Source organism: Protopterus annectens, chromosome 5.part0 (assembly GCF_019279795.1).
Source record: "Protopterus annectens isolate FY-2018-M chromosome 5.part0, PAN1.0, whole genome shotgun sequence".
Taxonomy (NCBI): domain Eukaryota; kingdom Metazoa; phylum Chordata; order Ceratodontiformes; family Protopteridae; genus Protopterus; species Protopterus annectens.
Genome location: NC_056735.1, coordinates 816,202,570 through 816,228,704, shown reverse-complemented (window position 1 = coordinate 816,228,704; position 26,135 = coordinate 816,202,570).

Genomic DNA, 26,135 nt, shown 5'->3' with positions numbered 1-26,135 from the left:
CCACATCCCCCGGAGTCTTTAAAGTCCTTGTCTATTCCTTCTAGCATGTCGAGGGATCAGTTGCTAGTGTCCTCTCCTGCTCAGCTGGTGAATCTGGGAATATTGAGGCAATGTTACAATTGTCTCATGTACACGGACAACCCTCTCCTTCTCCCACAAAACACAAATACATGCGAGAGATGCAACTATATAGCCAAATTGGAGGCTGAGCTCTCTCAACATAGGACTGGTAAGACCAGACAGGAGGAGAAGGTAACCACACACACCACAAACCCAGTCTCACATAATACTATCACAACTTCAAATCATACACATAAATACACAAAGACATATTCGGAGGCTCTGATCAAAATCTACCAAAACAGCAGAGGCCACCAAAGCAGACACCCAAACAACTGCCACCTCAGGACACAACACATGCAACACATAGACCACATAGTCAGTGTGCCAAACAGTCACAGCCCTTAAGGCCAAACACAATGCCAGACACACTCGTCATTGGTGACTCCATAGTCAGACACACTGACGTCCCGCTCACCAGATTGAACAAGGAAAAGGTCACAGTAAACTGCCTGTCGGGTGCTAGAATCTGCCACATAACGCAAGCACTCAGGTCTCTCAACAGCAGGTAAAAGTATGACTCTGTCATTGTCCACGCTGGTGTGAATGACCTGAGACATACCTCCTTGGACTACATGAAAAGAGACATAGAGGAGCTCTCTGATTATGTAGCCCAGGCAGGTATGACCCTGACCTTGAGCAGTATCCTACCTTCACCAAGAATGATGCCACAATACAGAGACAAGATGATCAGCTTTAATAATTGGCTTACACTCTGGTGTCATTCAAAGGGGATCCAATATCTGTCTGCCTGGGATGACATGCTGGACAAGCCACGCTGATTCGCAAGGGACGGCTTGCACCTGTCACCCCTGGGCTTCCGGATATTGGCAAAGGCTCTTGCCACCCCCATAGTGCCTTTTTTAGGCAAGGCTCAAATTCTAAACCTACCACCCTAGAACACAAAAAGGAAAAACTAAGGGTAATGCTGCTCAATGCCAGAAGTCTCAACCTCAAGATGCATGCACTCGAGGCCCTTCTCAGTATGGAGAACATCGATGTCTGTGCTGTGACTGAAACCTGGTTCAAGGCTCCCGAGAGCACCACGGCACTATCAGGCTTTACCTCTTATCATGCGTTCCGGCCCCAAAATCCGGACAACACCAAGAAAGGAGGGGGGGTGTCTATATTCATCAAGAACACCCACACCTCAAGGTTGGTGGCAACGCATGATGCATCGGAGACCATCCAGGTGCAACTAACCATAGGCAAGACTGCTCTGCAATTTGTAGCATGTTACAGGCCACCCTCTCAATCTCAGGAACCTCACATAGCTTTCCTGAAAACACTGGAGGGGATAAATGTATCTCCAAACACCATCATACTAGGTGATTTCAACTACCCGCATATAGACTGGGATCACTACTCTAGCCCCAACAATCTAGCCCAAAGGTTCCTAGAGTTCATAAACTCAAATGCCATGGAATAACTAGTCACCATTCCCACAAGAGGAGATAACATACTAGATCTCATCATCACGAACATGGGGTCACAATGTTCAACACCGGAAGTATACCCTTCACTGGTGAGATCAGACCATAAACTAATCTCACTGGAAGTCCACATCCTGCCCCACCTGAGATAAAAAAGACCACAGTGAAGAACTTCTCAAAAGCCGACTTCACACTTCTAAAGGCTAGTGTGGTCTCTTTTATGGCTCCCGAGACTGTGGAAACCATTACTCAAGCCGCTGAATCACTTACAAATGCCTTCTACCAGCACCTACAGGACTGCATGGATCAGGCAATCCCAAACAAAACAAAGACCCTTTGTACCAAAGGCAAGCGTCCAGTTTGGTGGACCCCAGCCATAAACAAGCTCTACAACAAAAGGAGGAAGCTACTACAAGATAGAGCAAAATCCTTAAAAGGAAAACACCCTTGATCATTATAAGTAAAAATTAAGATCTCTCATAAAATCATCCAAGGCAAATTTTGAGAGAAAAGTCGCCAAGGACTCAAAGGACAATCATAAGGCCTTCTTTAGCTATGTTAGAAACCTGGGAGGAAACTCCCAGATATGCTCAGAATTAGTTCAAAATGATGTAAAAATTACTGAACCTACAGACATTGCCAACATACTGGCTGACAGGTTCAGTGCAAACTTCTCCCCCCCCCAAAAGGTGAGATATCTATACCAGAGAATTATAGCCCCCCAAACATCTCAAACGCTCAAGTGAGAACTGCTCTCTCCAAGGCAAAAAACACAGCATCCATGGGACCAGATGGTGTCCCCGGATGTGTGCTCCATGAACTCAATGAGGAATTAAACCCGCAGTTAGGGCAGCTGTTTAATCTTATCCTCACCTCAGGATACATGCTTAAGGAGTGGCGTATGGCAACTGTGGTCCCACTTCACAAAGGAGGTGCCTCCACCGACCCGGGAAATTACCGTCCCATCAGCTTGACAAGCTTGATCTGCAAAGCTATGGAGAGGATCATAATGGAACTCATAAATAAAGACATAGGAGACTTGCAGACTTTGGATCTGACCCAGTTTGGCTTTGTCAATGGCAGATCATGCCTTTTAAACCTGTGGACTTTTTTGAAAAAGTCACCAAGGCCATTGATGAGGGAAAGGCAGTCCACACAGCCTACCTCGACCTGGCAAAGGCTTTCAACACAATACCCCACTCAGGTATCATTGAAAAACTCATCAGCTTAAATGTAAACCCATACGTCACAAGATGGGTTGCAAATTGGCTAAGTGACAGAACCCACAGGGTCAGAGTTGCTGGCGCCATGTCAGACTCAAAGCCTGTCATAAGTGGTGTCCCACAGGGCTCAGTCCTGGGCCCTCTCCTGTTTGGCATCTACTTTTCAGAAGTACAAGCAAACACAGGAGGATTATGGCTGACAAAATTTGCAGATGACTGCAAACTGGGCGCCATAGTTGAGAACACATCTGACACAGATATCCTTCAGAAGGGTCTTATAGAAACGGAAAACTGGTGCCAGAACCATGGCCTAAAGTTAAACGCCAAAAAATGCATAGTCATACCCTTCAGGAAAAACAAGGTTACCCCTAGCTACCATATAGGCGGCAACCCACTAAGCACAGAAGAGGTTATCAGGGATCTGGGTACCCAGGTTGACAGTAACCTTTCATTTGATACTCACGTTGCCAAAGTAGTTAGGAAGACCTTCTACATTGCCCACCTGATCATGAAGGGATTCGCATCTAGATCAAGGGAAGTCATTGTCCCCTTGTACTCATCACTCATCAGGCCAATGATTGAGTACAATGCCCCATTTGGAATGTATCTGATACGACACCTGCAGCAACTGGAAAGGCCGGAAAAGTTCCTCACCAAAAGGATAAAGGGTCTCAAAAATATGTCCTATGCTGCCCGACTGAAGGAACTTCAGCTCTACTCAGTCGCTTACCGTCTGCTCAGAGGTGACCTGTGCCTGACAATACAAGGCCATGTCCAACCCAGAATTGATGAACATGCTTCACCTCAAAAAATCTAGATCCCTCAGAACTACAAGGGCAGGAGACTTAAACCTTGACACGGTTATTAATGGGACATGCTGTAGGGATAGATTCATCACCCAGAGACTCCCTATGCTGTGGAACAAAATCCCGGTACATGTGAGGCAGAGCACCTCGCTGGCTTTGTTCAAGAGAAATCTTGACCAATGGATGGGAGATCGCAGATATACCCCAGGGATTATCTCAGTGTCACTGCTTGACAGAGGCACAGCAAAATAATGGGCATAGTATCCTCCAAACTAAAGAGGTGGTGAAAGCCACAAAACTCTGTCTAGGCTTATAAATGCCCTTGGGCAGATAGCCTAGTATGAACATATGAACCTATGAACCTATGCACCTATATGATACAGCAGTTATGAGTAACATATGTCCACAGGCTGGGCATATGTTGGTGGGATGTCCAATAAACAAATGTGTAACATGTAGCATCACCCCCCCCCCCCAGCTAGGCCAGTGAGACATACAGACACACAAAAAAGGTAAACACACCACAGCTTCCCAGACCACCGGCAGGATACTACCAGTGGGAGAGATCTGCAAGGTCTACACTTGAAACATAGACATCGATGTCCCTTGTGGGACACCAAAAGTCCTGGTAATCATTTCTCTAACCAGGCTGTAGATGTACACGGACCAGTAGGTTGTGCAACCCTGATAGCACATGGGTCGACACAACATACGACATGTGTCCTGAGACGGGGAAAGTGGGCAATGTGTAGTGGTGTGTTTATACCCCAACTGTGCCCACAGTAAGGATGAGTGATGCAAAGGAGTGGCAGGTAGGGGAACTATGGGTATGCGATTATGGGCCTAGGTGTGCAGGTGTTGGCTGGCAGAGCCGTATTAGGACTGCCCCATGGATGTAAGTAATATTCCGATGTGGGCATAGCAGATGCCCATACCTCCCAAACCCTTAGAGCACATCCACTGGATAGTCTGTAAACCATTGGGGAACACATAGGGACCATACCATTGAACTGTCATCAATTACCAGGGACGTCCCTGACTCAGAATCTAACTTTGTCACATCTAAACCCTCCTAGAACTAGTGATATTAGGAGGAAAGGTGGTGGAATACACGTAATAAATAACGACGACATTTATGAGTCATAAACAGCATGTACCTCAGACAATGGGCAGGATTCACGATGGCTTGCATGGAGTCTAAGAGTCGTGTAAGACTCCATGCAGCCATCGCGATCCAGGAACAGGAAATACCGTGTAAGAGACCAGCTAAAACGACTCTTGCATGGGCAGGGCATGGATATGCTAATTACCTCACTTGCAGCCGAAAGGCATGCAAATGAGGTCGATTAGCGATCCATGAAGCTGAAACCAGCCCGTGTAAGAGTCGTGTTAGGTGCAGAAATGTACTCAGTTCACAACTGAGTACGTTACTGCAAATAACACAATGGAGCCATGACAGCTCCAAATAAAGTGTGCATATGTATCAGGCAGCATCCCAATGGCCAAATATGTGGCCATTGGCATGGTAACCTGATGCAAACATGAAATGACATAATTTTTTTTCCGGCGATCGGCGAGATTTAAATGCAGCGCAGCCCCGCGCAAATGGGCTGCTCTATATAAAACATAAATATAAAGGTTTGAAACCCACAAATGTGGGTTTTATGCAATGCATGGATTTGCAATGCAGGGACTAGCAGACTGAAAACAACATGGCCACCGTTTAGTGGTTGCTAAGGGGGAAAGCTGAGTGTAAGACATGTAACTAAGCATTAGTAGGCAATCCTATGTAAATGAGTGGTAGGATAGTGAATCACACTGTCACATAGCAAATGAGCACATTGCGTGTAGTGTAAGAGTTAGATAAAGGGGAGTAACAGAGTAGGAGATAGGTGACATCACAGGGGGGAAAGTCAGAAAGAAATCAAGCTCATTGGAGCAAAGTGGTATGTGAAAGATGTCAGTCACACAGCATAGAAAGAGGAGTGACAACAGATAAGCATGGGAAAGTCAAGAAATGGAAGGTGTACACTGTGGCCAACGCCAAAGTTTCTTGCTGTGCATGCATGCGCGCGTGTGCGCGCTGGGAGGCGCAAGTAAGACAGAGTGCGTGTGTGTAAGGCAGAGTAAGCATGTAGGTGCCTGTTTAAAGATCTGTAAACCTGTTTGCTCTGGTGTGCGTGCGTTTTAACCCGAATAAGCTGACTCTAGTCTGTGTAAGCATGTGTGCGCACATGGTAGCCACTGTGAACGTGTTTCCACTGGTATGCGCGCTGCTCCCCCCAAGGAAACAGAGAGGAAAAAGGAAGCAGAAGAAATAGTAGGAAGCTAGCAGGGAATACTGGTAGAGCTAGCAGGTGAAAATAATTAGAAGCAGGCAAATACACAGGCAGAATACTAGCCCAGCCCAGCACTTAAAACATTGCAAACAGCATTACAGTATGTTTCTCTCAAGAGACACTGCAAGACAGGAGCAAGCTATTAGAAGTGAAAACTGAAAAAGCTGCACTCAGACCAAACATGCTAGGGGCTGCCATAGCTGTTATAAGGAGACATAGGAGACTTGCTGAGGGTGGTGAAAATGCAAATGTTGCCAGACAACCTACAGTGAGGAGACGGAGAAGAGTGTACAGGCCCAGGGTCACCTACCAGGAGTTTCATGAGCTGGAGATAGTGGAGCGCTATAGAGTAGACAGAGACCTCCTGCAGCAAATTGTTGAGCTGTGCAGGCCACGCCTCACACACAGAACCAACAGAGGGGATCCCAGTGGAAACCAAGGTATGTGTTGGCCTAAGAATACTAGCAACAGGTACCTTCCAGAGACCAACTGGTGATATGATGGGGATATCACAGGCATCAGCCTCCAGGGTACTGCACCAGTCCCTGGATGCCATGTCAGAAAATGTCGGTGAGCACGTATATTTCCCCAATTCCCGTGAGGTATTGGCCAGCAATATGCGTCTCTTCCATCAAATAGCGGAATACCCTGAGGTAGTGGGTGCAATAGACTGCACGCACATACACATCAAAGCACCAGCCGGTGAGCGGAGTAGGGCCTACATCAACTGCAAGGGCTTCCCCTCCATCAACTGCTAGGTCTTGTGTGATGCCCAGGGCATAATAATGAATGTGTGTGCTGGCTGCCCTGAGAGCTGCCATGATTCCCATATCTGGCATTTGATGCAGCTGTACCAGACATTTGCCAATGGGGACATCCCACATGGTCACCTAGTGATGGATGCTGGATATGCACTGGAGCCGTGGCTGATGACACCCATCAGAAATGCACACACACCTGAACAAGAACGCCATAATGATGCACACGCACAAACAAGAAATGTAATAGAGTGTGTGTTTGGGCTGCTCAAGTCACGGTTCCGGTGCCTGTACACATCTGGTGGAGCCTTGCAGTACTCACCAACTACATGTACCCAAATTGTCATGGTATGTGCTATGCTACATAATATGATCCTGCCAAAAACAGCTGCAGCAGGACCAGCATAGGGCCGGGACAAACAGCCCCCCATCATTGCCAAGGCCATCATAGGCAGAGAGTGACTCGGAGGAGGAACAACCTGAGCCTGCCCCAGTAGGCAGAAGGAGGCATGCCCAGTATGCCCTGGCCTTGGCAAAGAGGCAACGCACAGCACATACACTGACTCATTAGGAACCCTGGGAATGATACCCCTCTCTGACTCACTCATATAGTAACAGGGACGCCTAACATGACACAACCTGCTCTCAAACATGTACAGGGAGTGTAGTATGTGCATCCGACTGAGGCAGCCCTGCAGCACCACCTGAGGCATGATTGCCATGTGTTAAGCAATGTAACACCATCTAGTATATGCAAACATAAAGACCCTGCCTAACATCTCACCCTCACCAAGCATGATGCCACACTATAAAGACAACAAGATCAAGTACAATAATTGGCTGAAGTATTGCTGTTAGCAAGGGGGAACAAATGGCTGACAGCCTGGGATGACATGCTGAGCAAGACATGATGCCCCAACTGCTAGCGATGGCACGCACACAGCACACCTGGCTGTGTGGATACTGGCAAAGGCTGTTGTCACCCCCACTGTGCCTTGAATAGGTAAGGCTGGAAACACAAACCCACCACCATAGGTAGCACAAGGGATAACAACCTGGACGTAATGCTACCCAATGCCAGAAGTCTAACCTGCAAGGTGCATGCAGACCAAACCCACCACAGTATGGAGAATGGTAATATCTGTTCTGTAACAGAAACCTGGGTCAAGGCCCAGAAGAGTACCCTAATACTACCAGGTTATGCCTCATACCATGCTCTACAGCTCCAAAACATGAAACATACTACAATGGGAGTGTGGCTATCAGTAATTGTCAAGGATAGCCACACCCCCAGGTTGGTACCACAGCAAGAAGCAGCATGGACTATCCATGGGCAAGTAACAGTGGCTCAAACTGCATCCCTGTTTGCAGCCTGCTACAGACCACACTCACAAACCCAGGAACCCCAGCCAGCCTTCCTGAAGACACTGCAGAGTATGAATGTCTCAACAAATACCAAACAAGGCACACACAAAGTACGACGCAGGTGGCAATCCATTATGTATGGAAGAAGTAATCAGGGACCTAGGGAAACAAGTGCACGGTAACCCGTCATGTGACACTCACATTACCAAGGTGGCCAGGAAGACCTGCTATATTGCCCACCTTAATATGAAAGGATGCACATGTAGATCAACAGAGGTCACTGTGCCCCCATACTCTTCCCTTATCAGGCCCATACGTGACAACAATGCCCCAGTTCGGATGTACCTTACCTTACACCTGCAGCAGTTAGAAAGACCCCAAATGTACCTCACCAAGAGGATAAAGGGTCCAAACATTCGTCATCTGCTGCCTGGCTGAAGAAACCTCAGCCCAATTCACAAGCATACTGCCCAGTCAGAGGCGATGTATGCCTGATGTACAAGGCCATGTCCAATCCAGAATGAATGGACAAGCTCCACTGCAGAAACCCCAAATCCAGCAGAGACACCACAGTGAGATAGCTGAACCTCCACACATAGATAAATAGGATGTGCTGGAGGGACAGATCCATAAGCCAGAGGCTCCTTACACTCTGGAACAGAATCCCAGTCCATGATAGGCTGAGCTCCACACTCATATTCAACAAGAGAAATCTGGTGAAGTGCATTGGAGATAGTAGGTGTACACTGGGGGCCATCCCTGTGTCACATCTAGTAAAGTAAACCCTAAATGGGCATACTATGCACATTGCAAGGGGTGTCGAAACTCACACACAGTCTGTCCATACTCACACTTGGCCAGGGCAGATAGCCTAGTATGACCTATGAACCTATGATGATACAAATTGTGCAGGACACAAATGATTATCACACAGCTGTCCTAACTGATGATAGGAACCATGGTGATAATCCACAGATATGTTCTGCAGTACTCAAATATCGCAAACAATACACCAAACCCACACACATTGCCAACATCCAACCTAACAGATTCTTTGCAAACTCCCCACCAGCACCATACTGCCAAATATCTATCCCAGCAGAGTGCTGGCCCCCTGACATTGCACATGCTGAGGTAACAGCCAGCATCTACAAAGCACATCACACAGCATCAATGGTACCAGACAGTGTCCTGGGTTGTGTCCAACAAGTACTATAAGAAGAATAGAACACCAAATAGCACTACTGTGCACTATCAGTCTTACCACAGGATAGGTACCCAAAGAGCAGTGTACAGCAACAGTGGTCCCTCACCACAAAGGTGGTGCCTGAATGGATACTGCAAACTATCACCCCTCAACCCTGTCTATCTAGGTTGGCAAAGTAATGGAGAGGATGATCATGGATCCCAGGAATAATGAGATTGGGTACCTACAGACATTGGACCCTACCCAGTGTGGCTTTCATAGGGCAGATCCTGCCCCTTAAACATGTCTGACTCATGTGAAATGCACACCAAGGCCATTGATGTGGGGAATGTGGTTCACACAGCCTATCTGGACCTTGCTAAATGCTTCCATACAATACCCTAGTTGGTCAGTACAGATAAGCTCACCAGCCTAACTATAAACCCCTATCCAAGTAGATGGATTGCAAACCAGCTCAAGGACAGAAATGACCTGGTCAGACATGCTGCAGCCATGTCAGACTGTAAACCAGGTACAACTGGCATCCCACAAGGCATGGTCCTGGGACCTCTCTTGTATGCTATATATGTCATATAGGTACACGCCAACATGGAAGGACTCTGTCTGAACAGGTTCGCAGAAGACTACAAACTGCCCACCATATCGGACCCTCCAGCTGACACAAGCATCCTACAAAAGGCACACATAGAAACAGACAAGTGGTGCCACAGCCATGTCAACAAGCTAAATGCAGAATAGTGTATAGTCATCCCCTGTGGAAACACAGTACATGGCCAGAACTTACCACATAGGTGTTAACCCAGTAAGTACATCAGGAGCAATAAGAGACCTGGGGACACAAGGTGATAGATATCCTGCATGTGACAACCATGTGTCTGTAGTGGTTACCGAAACATACCATATACCCACCTAATCATGAAGGTAAGCACAGCTAGGTCAGGGTAGGTCAATGTGCCTCTCCAGTCATCCATCAGCAGCCTCACAATTGTGTACAATTGCCCTTGAGGGATGTACCTGCATCAACTGGAAAGACCCCACAAATACCCCACCAGGAGGATCGCAGAGCTGTAACAGATGCCATGTGTCGCCTGATTAAACAAACTGCAGCTCCACACAGTGCCATACCACCTGGCTGGAGGTGATCTGTGCCTGATGTATAAAGCCATGACCAAGCTTGTATCAATGGACATTTGGCACCATGTAAAATCTGAATGCTGGTGAACTATGCAGATGACAGGCCTGAACCCCAGCACAGACATAAACAGGACATGCTGTACCGATTGGTCCATAACCCAGAAGCTCACTCCACTCATGACTAAACTCCCAGTACAGGTTATCCAGGGAGTCCCTCATTGACTGTCATCCAGAGGAACCATGATGACTGGATGGGAGATGGTAGGTGTACCCTGGATATCATCTGTATGTCACTGGTAAACAGAGGCACAGCACACTAACCTTGACATATGTCATGGCAAACACCAGTAAATGTGTCTTGAAGGACAAACACTCTCTGCCTAGCCTTACAAATGGCCTAGGGCACATGGCCATTGTTTGTCACTATCCACACAAGTTGTGGAATACATTAACAATGTCAGACAATCATGTACTATGCTGTCCATATCTGAACAAAATGCAACATGGTCATATCTGCACAACTGGCCCTCAACCAGTCTGGTGTGCTCACTATAAATATTACAAGCAGTGATAGGACTGAAACCGATAATACTGTCCACCACAGTGAAAGTACTGAACCAGTACACTATACAACAATACACTGTTTGGTCAGTAGGAAAGGATGTTGACAACTGCATGCAAACTATCCCATGGCAACCCTGCAGGCACAGCATAATGCCTGTTAGGTTCAGACACAAAGCAGTTTGGCAGTAAGAACACAACCTGATGTCCAACACTCGACTGTACATGTGAAATATAGATGAAGTCAACACACAAACACAAATGTGTGGACCACAGATCCCAACATAAGGAAAGTTCACACTGGGCATGCTCGCACACTTAGATAAATGAGACGTGTCACTGAAGAAGCCAAAGAAACTGTGAACTGGGCATGCTCACACACTTAGGCCATGTCACAGTTCAGCAGTTGCACACACATATCTGGCATTTGTATGTGTTAACACAGGCACCCCCCACAATACAGAAATCTGCCCAGTGCACACAGTGAAATTACAACAGAGACATAAGTAAAGTACTGGATCCCACTTATATGCAAACATCTGCCACAGTACACAAGTTGTTCATAGAGATAGGGAAAGCTATGGCAATAAAGACCCACAAACAGTATATGAGCAACAGATACTTACATCTGACAGGTAAACATATGGCCGTAGAGTGCAATACTAGGCTGTTGTCCCTAAGGAATACAGAAGGCTATCCACAGTGTATTTGGCATTTGCCTCCGCAATACAGTAGGCCACTGTGCCTGTGCAAAGTTAATGCATCGATATGCTTTCCCCCATACTGATGGATAGTAACAGATGTACATACCTCTTCATACATAATGATGTTAGCACACTATACATATGTCAGGAGCACAAATGATACCCAGTAATTTTAATTGCGCGCTCAGCTACTGTGTCTCCCACAAGTTTCATAATATAGTTAGCTAGGGGTTTGAATCCTGCAACTGCTCAGTGTGTATGTGTGACTGTGGGGGGGGGGGGTAGTGTGTGTGCAATTCCATGTGTAAGAGAAATGTCCCTTTTGGCAACTAATACAACACAACACATGCTGCATATTCCACTGTCTAAACACTGATGATGTCAGCACCCGATAAGTACAGCAGGAGAAAGCAAGCCTCCCAGTAATGCAAATAGCGCGCTCTGCTACTGCGTTTCTCACAAGTGTCATGACATAGTTAGGGAGGGGTTTGAATCCTGCAAGTGCTCAATGTGAACGTGTGTGGGGGAGTAGTGTGTATGCAATTTATGTGTAAGAGAAATGTCCCTTTGGGTAACTAGTACAACACAACACATGCTGCATATTCCACTGTCTAAACACTGATGATGTCAGCACCCTATAAGTACAGCAGGAGGAAGCAAGCCTCCTGGTAATGCAAATAGCACATTCTGCTACTGCATCTCTCGCAAGTGTCATAACATCGTTAGGTGGGGGTTTGTATCCTACAAACGCCATGTGTGTTTTTGTCACACAGTTTGTCCATGTGTGTGGGGTGTTGTTCCCAATATTGTGCGACATACATTATATCCGTAATGTCAATTCACACATGATGTATGTGTGTGCCACATACACATATGTACCTGTGACCTTCAATAGTTCCCATGTCTGAAGCCTGCCTCATGTGAATACATGGAATTTGCATTAGACAACTGTATGACTGTGGTGTTCTGTGCAGGGGCTGCATGTGGTATGTGAATATACAGTGTGAGTTGTAGATGGTGTCATCCTACCAACGAGGGATACACGACTGGTCTGGAGCATACAGTCCACATGTTGGTGATGAACAGGTGCAGCATGTTTTCACCTCTTGTGGGAGTGGTAACAAGTTGTTCCATAGCAATGCAGGGAATGAATGCTAGGAACCTTCCAGCTAGGGTCTTGGAGCTAGAGTAATGCTCATACTCTATGTTTGGGTAGTTGCAGTCCACCCATATAATGGTGTTTGTAGAGACCGTCATATTTCCAGTGTTGTCAGGAAGGCCAAGTGGGTTTCCTGGGTATGGGAGGGTGGTGTGTGCCAGGCTATGAACCTGAAGGCAGTCTAACCCACTGTTAGTTGCACATGGATAGGCTCTGATGCTTTTTGCTGTGCCACCAACCTGGGGTTGTGTGTATCTGAGGTGCCTTTGGATACATTCCCCCCTGTTCTGGTTTGGTGCATGTGTAGGGGATGACAAGCATGGTATGAGGTATGACCTGGCAGTGATGGGGTGCACCTGGGAGCCTTGTACCAGGAGTCTGTTACTGCATGGATATTGCTGTTCCCCATGCTAAGGACAGTTTCCACTGCATGCATCTTGAGGTTTATACTGCTGGTGTTGAGTAGCATTACTATTAGTGTCCTATCCCATGTGATACCTGTGTAGGTGACTATGTAATGTCAGCCTTGCATACAAAGGCACTATGTGTGTAGCAAAAGCCTCTGCCAATATACAATGGCCCATGGGTGACAGGTGCAAGCTGTCCCTAGCAAAGCAACGTGGCTTGTCCAGCATGTAATCCCATGCTGATAGCCATTGGATCCCCTTTGAATGTCACCGAAACATACGGTAATTGTAGAAACTGATCATCCTGTCTACATATTGTGGCAGCATTCTTGGTGAGGGTAAGATGCTACTCAAGTTCAGGGTCATACCAGCCTGTGCCACAAGCTCAGAGAGCCCCTCTATGTCCCCTAACATGTAGTCCAGGGAGGTGCATCACAGGTCATACATACTGGCACAGACAATGACTGAGTCAAATTTGTACATGCCTTGGAGTGACCTGTATGCTTGTGTTATGTGGTGGATCATAGTGCCCGACGGGCATCTCAGCGTGACCTTCACCTTGTTCAGCCTGGTGAGCAGGACCTCAGTGTACCTGATGATAGAGGTACCTATTACAACTGTAGCAGGTGTGTTGTCAAGCTGTATGGGCTGTGACTGTTTGGCACACAGGCTTTGTAAGCTATGTGTTGCATGTACTCTGCTCTGGTGTAACGTTTGCTTGTGTGTCTGCTTTACAGGTTTCAGCTGCTCAGGCAGGATGCTATTCTGAGAGTCCAAGAATGTACGTGTGTGTTTCTGTGTTTGGATTGTGGTTGTGGCAGGTCTATGTGAGACTGGTACTGTATTCACTGTAGTATCCCACTCCATCTGACAGGGTATGCCAGTACTGAGTAAAGAGTGCTTAGCCCCCAGTTTGGCTATGTGGTTGCATCTCTCACATGTGTTGTAAGTGTATGGGAAAGGGAGAGGGTTGTCTGTGTACATGAGGCAGCTGTAACATTGCCACATGACTCACAGATTCACCAACTGGACCAGAGAGTAGATTGACAGGTGACCTTTCCACATGCTACCATAGCATTGTGAATCCCATACTAATTAACGACACATAGGGCCAATGGGGAACAAGGTACTCAATGTGAGTATGTGAGGGTGTAGTGCCCCTGATTTGTTAGTGCTGGCATATATAAATGCTGTCTTGAGCAAATGTGAGGTAAGTCATATGCAATGTGTTACAGGCAACTTACATGCAAACAGGACAAACAGTGATGTTCTGTCAAGTGAGACATGGACATCAGTACAGTAAGCAATGCAGATGTCACTAGGTATCCACAGAGACACTGTAAGTCTGCATTACAGGTGGAATCAGTGTTTCAGTGACATAACAAGCAAACATGCATACAAACAAAGCTACAGTCAGCAGGCCTATATGTAGACTATACTACAACAAACAAGGTGTACGACTTCCAGTAGGTAACAGTGCATATATGGGGTTAGGAGGGTGGCATGGGGTTGGGAGGGTGGCCTAATGGTTAAGGTGTTTGCCTTACAAACACAAGGTGCAGTGTTTGATTCTCACAAGGGATAATTGGCTAGGCTTAAAATGGCTCACAAGAGCAGTTAGCTTAGTATAAACCTATAAACATTCTATAAACATTCCTATATGCAGGTACAATAAGCCTGTACCCAGACATTCACAGGTCAGACGGGCTGGGTCCAGCCCCACCCCCCACAGGTGTACAGACCATGTACCTTCGTAATGTAGAATAACTGGCCTGAAACCCAAGTGCTCATATCTGTAATAATACACATTTCAAATAACAGACACTGAGCCCTCACTCAGCAGTTCCAGACTTAGTAGGATGTATGCTACCTGTCCTGGCACCACAGTATCCTTGACATGTATGGAGACTCTCCCTCCTGTCATAGTTAGTTCTGTGTTTTGGGGCTGTCATGCATGGTATGGGGTGTGACCTTGTAGTGCTAGTGTGCTCTTGTGAGTCTTGAACCTGTTGTGTATTACTGCACAGATATCAACATCCTCAAACATCCTCATTGCAGAGTCGAGTGTGGACAGCATGCAACTTGCAGTTGACATGACTATCACTGAGTATCAATATTTACATTTACGTATCCCCTGTGCTACCTATGTAGGTGGCCATCTCTTGACAGCCTCACCACCAGTATGCAAAGATGTGCAGACAGTACACTATGGTAATTACTATGGGTGTACAAAACAGTACATTAACATACATATTGTAACTGCATCAGGCATGCTGGGATATACCCGCAATGATATCATTACACTGTACTGTTGTCAACATTATGCAATTACTACACTTCTATGTAGTCACCCTGTGCATCAGCACCATGTTAACCTGTTCCTGCACCGATGTTACAGATTGCAGGAGGTGGCACAGTTTCATCATATGCACAGGGTGTGTACTTGGTATGCTTGAGTCTGCCACTGATACAACCAATTGACATGTCTGTGTGTGTGTGTGTGTGTGTGTGTGTGTGTGTGTGTGTGTGTGTGTGTGTGTGTGTGTGTGTGTTGGTGAGGGACAGCAGTACAAGATGGGGCAATGTTGATGCAGTATGTGCGTGTATGCGATAGCCCTAGGTGCTATCAATTTGCATGTGTGTATGCATGCACACAGTCCCACCTCATGGCTGCCATATACAGGTGTTTGTGGACAGCCACTGACTGTACCTGCCAGGTCATACAGATCACTGTCTCTGGCCACGGACACGGTACCTGTGCCTGGCAGGGGTGCTACGGACCATATCAGGTACTAAGCCAGACTGGGTACTGTCATCAAAAGCAGGTGGTTGGTGACTGGAGACAGGTCCCTGTTGAGACTGTCCAGAGCCACGTGCACGTGGTCTCCTGGGGTGGTCTGATGACAGCACAGACCCAGCATTGCTGGGGCTGTGCTGGCACTATGGGAGCGGCCACGGGCCTGTTGTCATCCGCGATGGCTGCCAGCTGCTGCTGTTGCTGGCATACGGCCATGTTAACACCTCAACCGTCCACCATTGCCCTGGCTCATGGACATGTAGTTGTGGAACAGATCTAATGTGTCCCTCCAATGTCTGTCAATGACCTTGGTGAAGTTATGGATGGCAGCCGCAACATCACGCATACTGTCATTCATAGCTGTGCGACATGCTCTCAGCTCCCTCAGACCCTGTCTGGTGTACTGTTCCATACATGACTGTGCCTGCATTACAGCCCGAAACATAGCTGAGGTTGAAAGACCTCTGTGGGCACGTCTGACAGGGGTGGTACGCCCATGGATGCTCCCACGAGAACCCCTGGGCATCTGCCTGTGTGGTACCATGTCAGGACCCTGGCCATGGCTACTGTGTGGGGATGCATGTGCCACCAATACCACATTACCCTGGTCAATGCCCACTGTATCCTGTCCATCACCTAGGGACATTGGTGACAAAGGATGTATTGGCAGGATGACTGTGCACATTGATGGGGTTGACAGCTGTGTACTGTTAATTGGCTGACCAATGACGGACCCTGGCTCACATCCCTGTGCCATTACACAGGTATCATCATTATCACTATCCACAGCAGCTGATTCAGGTTCCCTGCTGCACAACACCAGAGCAGCACCAGAACCTGTGGGAGTAAGACAGGAAACACAGTTTACAATGTGTACACAATGTCACCACTGATACACACATGCACACATACACACAGGGCACATGCACACATGAACACATGCACACAGGGCACATGCACACATGCACACAGGGCACATGCACACATGCACACTCCTCAGTATATGAGATATCAACACACAGACACAAACACACCTGCAATCGAACACACAGCACTACTGCTTCAGCTTATTATTACTATTAGTATCAAGAGTATTGAAGGTATTGTTATTACACACTCACCAGCATGGATAGGCTGCCTTGCTGTTACACCAGAGGGACCTGCAGAAATGAGACATTTATTGTCAGTGGGCACAACTGTGCCATTGATACTGTAAGTATGATACAGTTCAATAGTGCAACAGTTAGCTTCCACAGGTCTACTGCTGATATTGAGAATATCACTCTTGCACAATAATTACCAAGATTACAGCTACAAACCGAGGACACACCTCACACATGCATAAACTAACAGTGTACAGAACAGTCAACTATACACATGGCGTGTTACCTGCACGCTCCGTATCCTGCTGCTGGGTGGCTCCAGCCTCCATCATTACGCATGTATGCTGCTGCTGCTGCTGTTGGGCTGGAGCCACAACACTTAGGAGTAGTCCCTCCAGTCTGGTGAGGGGGGGATGTCTAGCCACCCCACCACCTGTGGCAAGCTGCTGCCTGTGGATATCCGATGCACGCTGACAGAGATTTCTAATTAAATCACTGCAGTGATGATGTACCTGATCATATGTCCGGTTATGTGTGCCTATGTCATTTACCCGACGGACTAGGTCTTGCCACAGTGCAGCCCTCTCCTGCTGGTTCTGGCTGGTGCGGGAAAAGAGTATTGTGAAATCCCGCACCAGGCTCTGGTGTATCTCTTCCTCCTCCGCAGCGGAGTACACACGGTTTCGCTGGTGAACCATAGCCCTGAAAAGGAAAAGGAAAATATGTTAGCAATATATGTCAGCAAACTATGGCACACATAATACACATGATACTCGACTGTAGTGATATAAATTAACCCCCATATATAGCATCTGTCTGTCTATTGGGGGATACACATGTAAATGACCTGATATCAGTGCTCAGCCGACAATTGTGCAACAGTACCTGGCACACTCCTTACAACAGACTAGTATACTGCAGCAGTCAGCACACTGGTTCAGGTCCAATGCACAACCTCACACTGGGGGTTTGTATCAAGGTACTGTATGGGGAACATTATCAACCTATCCACTGCATGCAATGCACGTTACATATTTCACTGGTAATGCACACTACTCTTACATGCCATAACTCTACCTACACCACAGTCACATACAGGGTAACACAGCACAACATAGGGCAATGTAGTATGTGTTGATTGCAATACCTCACACATCTGTGTCTCGCCTCACACCAAGGACACACACTACCATGACAGACAGACAGTCATGGTGAGCAATCACACCAGTACATAACATGCACCCAGTCACTGGCACACTCATTCCACATCACATATTTGGTTTGCAATGGGTTCATGGGTATTTATTGTGTCTTAGGTAGGTAGTATGCTATTGGCCCTGGGCCTACAGCAGCATACTGTTATGCTACCCTACCCCTTGTGACACATGTGATATGATCATACCTGCTCCTGTCAAACAGTTACACAGGGTGACTCATATGGCATATTACCTATCTGCATAACATTCAGCAGGGGTATGTCTGACATCTACTCATGGGGAGTCTTGCTTCTTAATTCTGTGTGGTTTACTCCAGGGTATGTCATATCTGTGGGTAGGGACCTGTACCTCCACCATGTGCTCTATACTGTGGTGACAAGGACGATAGACATAGGTAATTTGGGTTGTGGATGTTGGAGGTGTTATCATGGTTGTTGGACAACTGTCATGGGTGTGATCTAACTATGTATACCCAGCAGTGGTAACCTCTATGTAGGTAGTCTGGGTGCGCTCTGTAGTCTTGTCAGTTACTCTGCATAGGTAATGTGTTTGAGTGCATTTGACACAGTTACTTACATATGTCTGTGTCCTTCTCCATATCTGTAGCTGTCATGGGAGGTACATACCGTGTAGGACATTGTGGGGTGTAGAGGGGTACAGTGACCTACATGTCCATAGCTGACACACCATGTCTGCTGACACATTCCATGTACAGGTATTGCAGGACTAGTGTGCCACCGTGTATATCAATGGGGAGCCTATTGTACACTTGTTGCCCCTGTTTCCCCCTGACACATGCAGTGGTGGGCAGGCATGCACATATGTGGTGGTTACTGGTGTCAGTGTTTTGGAATGGGGTATGGTACTCCAGTATCCACACTGGTGTTCACTCCATGCCTTTGTCACCAGGCACCTGTTGCAATACATCTGCACACATGTGCCTCACTCAGTATGTATAGGTATATATATATATATATATATATATATATATATATATATATATATATATATATATATATATATATATATATATATGTATGTATATATATATATATATATATATATAATATATATATATATATATATATATATATATATATATATATATAGAGAGAGAGAGAGAGATATACATATAGATGTGGGGAGAGAGGGGGAGAGAGAGAGAGAGAGAGAGGGAGAGGGTGGGACAGAGAGAGAGAGATAGTCATATACAGACATATCTGTTGTCAGTCAGATCTGTCTGTATATGTATATGTATCTACATATATCTATATATGTATGTGTGTATTACATATATCTGTACGTACATATTCTATCACTCTCGATGTCTGTGCAGTAAGTGGAACCTGGTTCAAGGCTCCTGAGAGCACACCAGCGGTACCAGGCTATACCTCGTATCATGCTTTTTGGTCCCAAAACTTGGGCCAAAATAAAAAAGGAGGGGGAGTGTCCATATTCATCAAGGACACCCACACCTCCAGGTTAGTGGCAACACATGAAGCATCAGAGACCATCCAGGTGCAACTAACAGTAGACAAAACTGCTATACAACTGGTAGCATGTTACAGACCACCCTCCCAATCTCAGGAACCCCTGTCAGCCTTCCTGAAGACATTGGAGGATATGAATGTCCCACCAAACACCATCATATTGGGAGACTTCAACTACCCTAACATACACTGGGTACATTATTCTAGCCCAAACACCCTAGCCCAAAGGTTCCTGGAATTCATAACTTCAAATGCAATGGAACAGCTAGTCACCTCTCCCACAAGGGGAGATAATATACTAGACCTGATCATCACAAACATGGGGACAATGTGCTACACACCGGAAATATACCCCTCACTAGTCACATCTGACCACAAACTAACCACCCTGGATATACATATCCCACCTCTACCCACAACACAAAAGACTACAGTGAGAAACCTCTCAAAAGCCAACTTTACACTTCTTAAAACTGAGTTGGTATCCTTTAAGCCCTCTGGGCCAGTGGAAACCACATCCCACAATGCAGACTCCTTCACAAATGCTTTCTACTGACATCTCCAAGAATGCATGGGTCATGCAATCCCAAATAAAACCAAGACCCTCTCCACCAAGGGCAGGTGTCCTGTCTGGTGGACCCTAGCCATGAACACATTGTATAACAAAAGAAGGAAGCTACTGCACGACAGAGCAGAATCCCATAAAGATAAGGCATCTCTGATCAGCACTAGTAAAAAGCTATGTTCTCTCATACAAACATGCAAGGCCAACTTTGAGAGGAAAGTCGCTATGGACACTACAGATAACCACAAGGCCTTCTTCTGCTATGTTAGAAACCTGGGCGGAAACCCTCAGATATGTTCATAGTTAGTTCACAGTGACAAAAACTACACTGAACACACAGATATTGCCAACATTCTGGCAGACAGATTCAGTGCAAATTTCTCCCCTTCCTCACCCCCAAAAGAGGAATTATTTATCCCAGCTGAATGTAACCTCCCTGTCATTCCAGATGTCCAGCTGAGAACCGCCCTCAACAAAGCTATAAACACAGCATCAATGGGACCCGACGGTATCCTGGGTTGTGTGCTACGTGAACTCCAAGAGGAGCTAAACCCACACATAAAATGCTATTTAACCGTAGCCTTACTACAGCATATGTACCTGAACACTGGCATATAGTAACAGTAGTCCCACTCCACAAAGGAGGCACCTCTACAGACCAGGTAACTACTGCCCCATAAGTTTAACCAGCCTGGTCTGCAAAGCTATGGAAAGACTCATTATGGAACTCATACGCAGAGACATTGGGGACATACAGGCACTTGATCCCACCCAGTTCGGCCTTGTAAAGGGCAGATCCTGCCTTTTGAACCTGGTTGACCTTTTCAAAACAGTCACTAGAGCCACTGACGAGGGCACAGCAGTCCATACAGCCTACCTGGACTTGGCTAAAGCTTTCGACACAATACCCCACTCTGGCATCATAGACAAGCTCAACAGCTTAAATGTAAATCCATATGTCACAAGATGGGTTGCAAACTGGATAAAGGATAGAAACCATAAAGTCAAAATCACTGGTGCCATGTCAGACTCAGAGCCAGTCACAAGTGGTGTCCCACAGGGCTCTGTCCTGGGACCCCTCATTTTTGGCATTTATTTCTCAGATGTGGAAGCAAACATGGGAGGGTAGTGGCTGACAAAGTTCGAAGATGACTGCTTACTAGGCACCATAGTTGATACACCAGCTGACACATACATCCTACAGAAAGGCCTCACTGAAACGGACAAATGGTGCCGGAGTCATGGCCTTAAACTAAATAATGTATAGTCATCCCCTTTGGGAAAAACAAAGTACCCACATATTATCACATAGATAGTAACCCACTGAGTACAGACAAAGTAATCAGAGACCTGGGGACACAAATCGATACTGACCTCTCATTTGACACCCACGTTGCCAAAGTGGTTGGAAAGACTTCCTACCTTGCCCACCTTATCATGAAGGGATTCACATCCAGATCAAAGGAGGTCATTGTACCCCTATACTCCTCCCTTATCAGGCCCATGAATGTGTACTATGCCCCATTTGGTATGTACCTCACTTGGCACTTGCAACAGCTAGGGAGACCCCATAAGTACCTCACCAAGAGGATCAAGTGTCTCCAACAAATGTCATATGCTGCCAGACTAAAGAAACTCCAGCTCTATTCTGTAGCATACTGCCTACTTAGAGGTGATCTGTGCGTGACTTACAAGGCCATGTCCAATCAGGAATTGATGGACATGTTCCACCTCGTAAAATCCAAATCCATCAGAACCACAAGAGCTACAGATTTAAACCTCAGCACAAATATGAATAGGACATGCTGTAGGGACAGATTCATAACTCAGAGGCTTCCCATACTCTGGAACAGAATCCCAGTTCATGTTAGGCAGAGCCCCTCACTGACTCTCTTCATGTGAATTCTTGACGAGTGGATGGGAGATCATAGGTTTACACCAGGGGTCATCTCTGTGTCACTACTAGCAGAGGCACAGTTTTCTAAATCTATTCTGTACACTGTCTGCAGATAGCCTAGTACTAAACTACGACACTGTGAAACAATATATGCCTATGTATTTCTACATCCCTCTCTATCTATGTATACATATATGCATATTATATATATATATATATATATATATATATATATATATATATATATATATATATATACATACATACATATCTCGATATACATACATATACACATGATATATATATATATATATATATATATATATATATATATATATATATATATATATATACTCCTTTTTAGTTCCACATATGTATACACACAGTAATGTACTGATGAACATCCATTACTGTACAACCTACTTGTACATTGCACTACAACCTACATTGCTATGTGCACATAGCTACCTTCACATACATATGTATGTAGAGCCTTCAGCGACAGTTGCAGTATGTCCCTGGCCCTATGCACATCTTCATATACATAGATAAAGACCAATAACACATATGGAGGGTTCACAGTATGTAGACTATTATATTAGTACTTTACAGTACCTGTGTTTGTTGCAGCTGTTTGCATAGGCTTTCAGTTAGTTGGCCTGCTGTCAACTTGTTTGTTTTGTTGTTACTTTTTAAAAATTTTTTTATTTCTTTCTTTTTCTTTCACTCTTTCTCTTTCTCTTTCTCTCTCTCTCTCTCTCTCTCTCTCTCTCTCTCTCTCTCTCTCTCTTTCTCTCTGTCTCTACCTCCAGAGGGTGCAATGAAAGTATTGCATGGGTGGACTGGAGTACAGGATGCTTTTGTAGGTATCTGCACATGTCCATGTGATGGCCTCTGCACCAATTGTTAGCCAGCATTTACTAATTGCATTCAGCCTGTTATGTAGTGATTGCAGTTCTCACTGTGATTTCAGGACAGTGCTATAAAAAGGTCTATTAGGTAGGCGTAGCCCTTTTAGATTATCAGGGTGGGGACCATGCTGGTTTGCTGTGGACACTGTTCTGTGAGTGTAAGGGTTGGTATGTCTCTCATATTTCAGGTTGTGTTGTACACACTGCAATGCATGTTGTACTGTAAGCTGAGTATTCCTTCCTCCAGTTTCTTCTTCTCCGTGTGTATGTATACTGACACCTATGACTAGTAATACTGTGTATATGGGTGTGTGTGCTTTCCTGTGGGAATTGTGGTGTAACTGGTATATAGCAGTGGCTCTTGCAATCTGTTGCTATGGCTTCAATATTTGCCCTTTACATTCACTCCTTGTATGCCTGCTAGGTGTCTTTCCTGTAATGTGTTGCTATGGCTTTCCTATTTTCCATTTACATTCACAGCTTGTAATGCTTGCTATATCTGTTTGGGCAGCAATTACCTATGTGTTTGTTGTGGTAGGGTGTTACTGCATGCAGTGTGTTCTGGCCATGGTGTGGGCCTTGACACTTACAAGGGTATTTGATCATGCTGCTGAGCAGGCCTCAGATACTCCCAGGTGCATCTTTTATCAGCCTCATGGAATGGTACATATCAGTGGGATACTCCAATGAAATATTCTGATATCCTGTAGTTGTGACTGTGGGTTATTTCAGGCATATGTATTACTACACCATTTGTGACGTGCAAGTGGTGCATACTTTCAGTAATTCATAGTTACCATTGCATGTGTAGTAACACCTTTCTGCCTACTGTTAGTACATTTCACAGGGTGTCAGTGGGGCACAGTTGACATTTGTTTTCACATCAGGGACATCCCTGTAACTCAGTCACAGTTGCTATGTCTGGGCTCTTACCTATTCAAGTATGGCAGTGTTTATCCTGTTCTGAGTATGTGTGTGGCTTACCAGATGCTACTGTGACATTATTACCTGCTAGCTACCAACTAGCATGGCTGTTTGTCTTCACACAGTACTATTTTACAAATCCACTAGATTTGACAGTAAATATACATTACATGCTTTCTGTACTAGACATGCTATATTCCCTTTACATTAATTCTTACTATTTCATGATATATTTCTTTCAGCACAGTGTTCTTGTATAGCAGTCATGGCTTAGTGGTAAGTCATGCAGACTAGTGTTTCCAAGGTCCTGGATTCGAGACTGACAGAGGTATTTTATTTTGCTGCTGTGAAAACTACAGGCCTTCTCATTCAGAGTGACTAAGGCACTTTTAAGCAGTTGTAAGCGGGTTAGCGCTGGTTTGTGCGGAGGTCACGCATGTGCACTGCCGCTTAGCTTTGCGCACACACACGTAGCTAAGCACACAGAAGCGCACTCCCGCTTACTACTGCTTAAAAGTGCTTACTGTTGCCCACACTCGTGCTATTTCCTTTTAAAGAAAAGAAAATGGGGAGATAGGAAAGTGGTGAAAAAGGGGGCACAAAGAGGGTAGGACAGTAGAAAAACAAGCTCGGGCTTTGCAGGAGGGATGTAGGAAAGGCCCATAGCTGCCCATTTCTTCATCAGCAACAGCTGTGCATATGTTTGTTATTTGGTGTGAAATTTGAAACCTTCTACCCCTGAGAGAGGTGTGAGGACAACAATATTTGTTATACAGCCAATTGTAATTTCCAGTTTACATGTCCAGCAGACATGTGTGCAAAATGGGCAGCTATGTATGGGGTGTAATTTTTTTGTGGGTAGAGTGCCCCCTTTTTTTTTTTTTCAGGTGAGAGTGGTATGTCAGGTACAGGAAGTTGGTATAGCTGGGGAGGTAGGTAGGGGAGGTTAACAGACAAGACAAACAAGACGCATACAGGGGTGGTGTATGACACATGTGGGGGGATACACAATTGACGGGGATGGATGTTTGGATATCTCAAGCCCATGAGCCCACAGATGGCAACAGTGGAACTGAGATCCCCACCCATGGGCAGTTGCCACTGTGCCTTCACTGCCCAGGACGGGGCTGTGCTGGGGGCTGTGTAGGGTGGGCAGCAGGCACGCCTGTGAGTTGTGCCACCTGTGCCTCAAGCTGGCATAGGGGCCCAAGCACAGCATGCCTGATCTCCCTACGCACCACAGTCCGGACACTACGGAGGGTGAGTGGATGTTCTCCTCCGGCCACACTTGCAGAGGGGGGATGAGCCCCATCCCCTGCAGTGCTTCCACCCACAGGTGGCACAGGGCCACCGGAGGAGGGTCCGGCCTGGGCACTACTGCCAGGTGCACTCGCCAGCTGAGGTGGGAGAGGTGGGTCCGCTGGAACACACCTTCCCTGTCGTCCTATGTTTTGTATTATTTTATGACAGTTTGGGTTAGTAATGTACAATACCATTCACAATTAGTTGTAACAGCATGCATTAGTATTCCCATTAACCAAACACCCATAAATTCAAGCCATTGAACAGCAAGCATAACACATGCATAATTTGAACAACAATACACAATCCAACAACATGCAGGGTTGATTGATGGCAACGGGCCATCAGGTTTGGATGTATGAACAGGGCACATGCATCAACGTACATGCAAATATGTATGAACCAACAGGACAAATGCCCAGGGGAGTTAATTGTGAATACACATACCCATTTCATGCGGAATGGATTATTTGTGGTTATAGGGTGGGTGAAGAAATATTTCATTAACAACTTCAAATACCTATGCATATGCTGTACATTTCTACTAGCTGCAGATATATACACACTACAGGTCTGACTACAGTTTCCTATGTGTAAACTTGTGCATGTTGGTGATAGGAATGTTACTGCTACATTAATATACATTTCATTTTTATTCATATATATTCATATCTGGCTCTGTTCAGCTACAGCATCCTGCTACATTTGCTTTA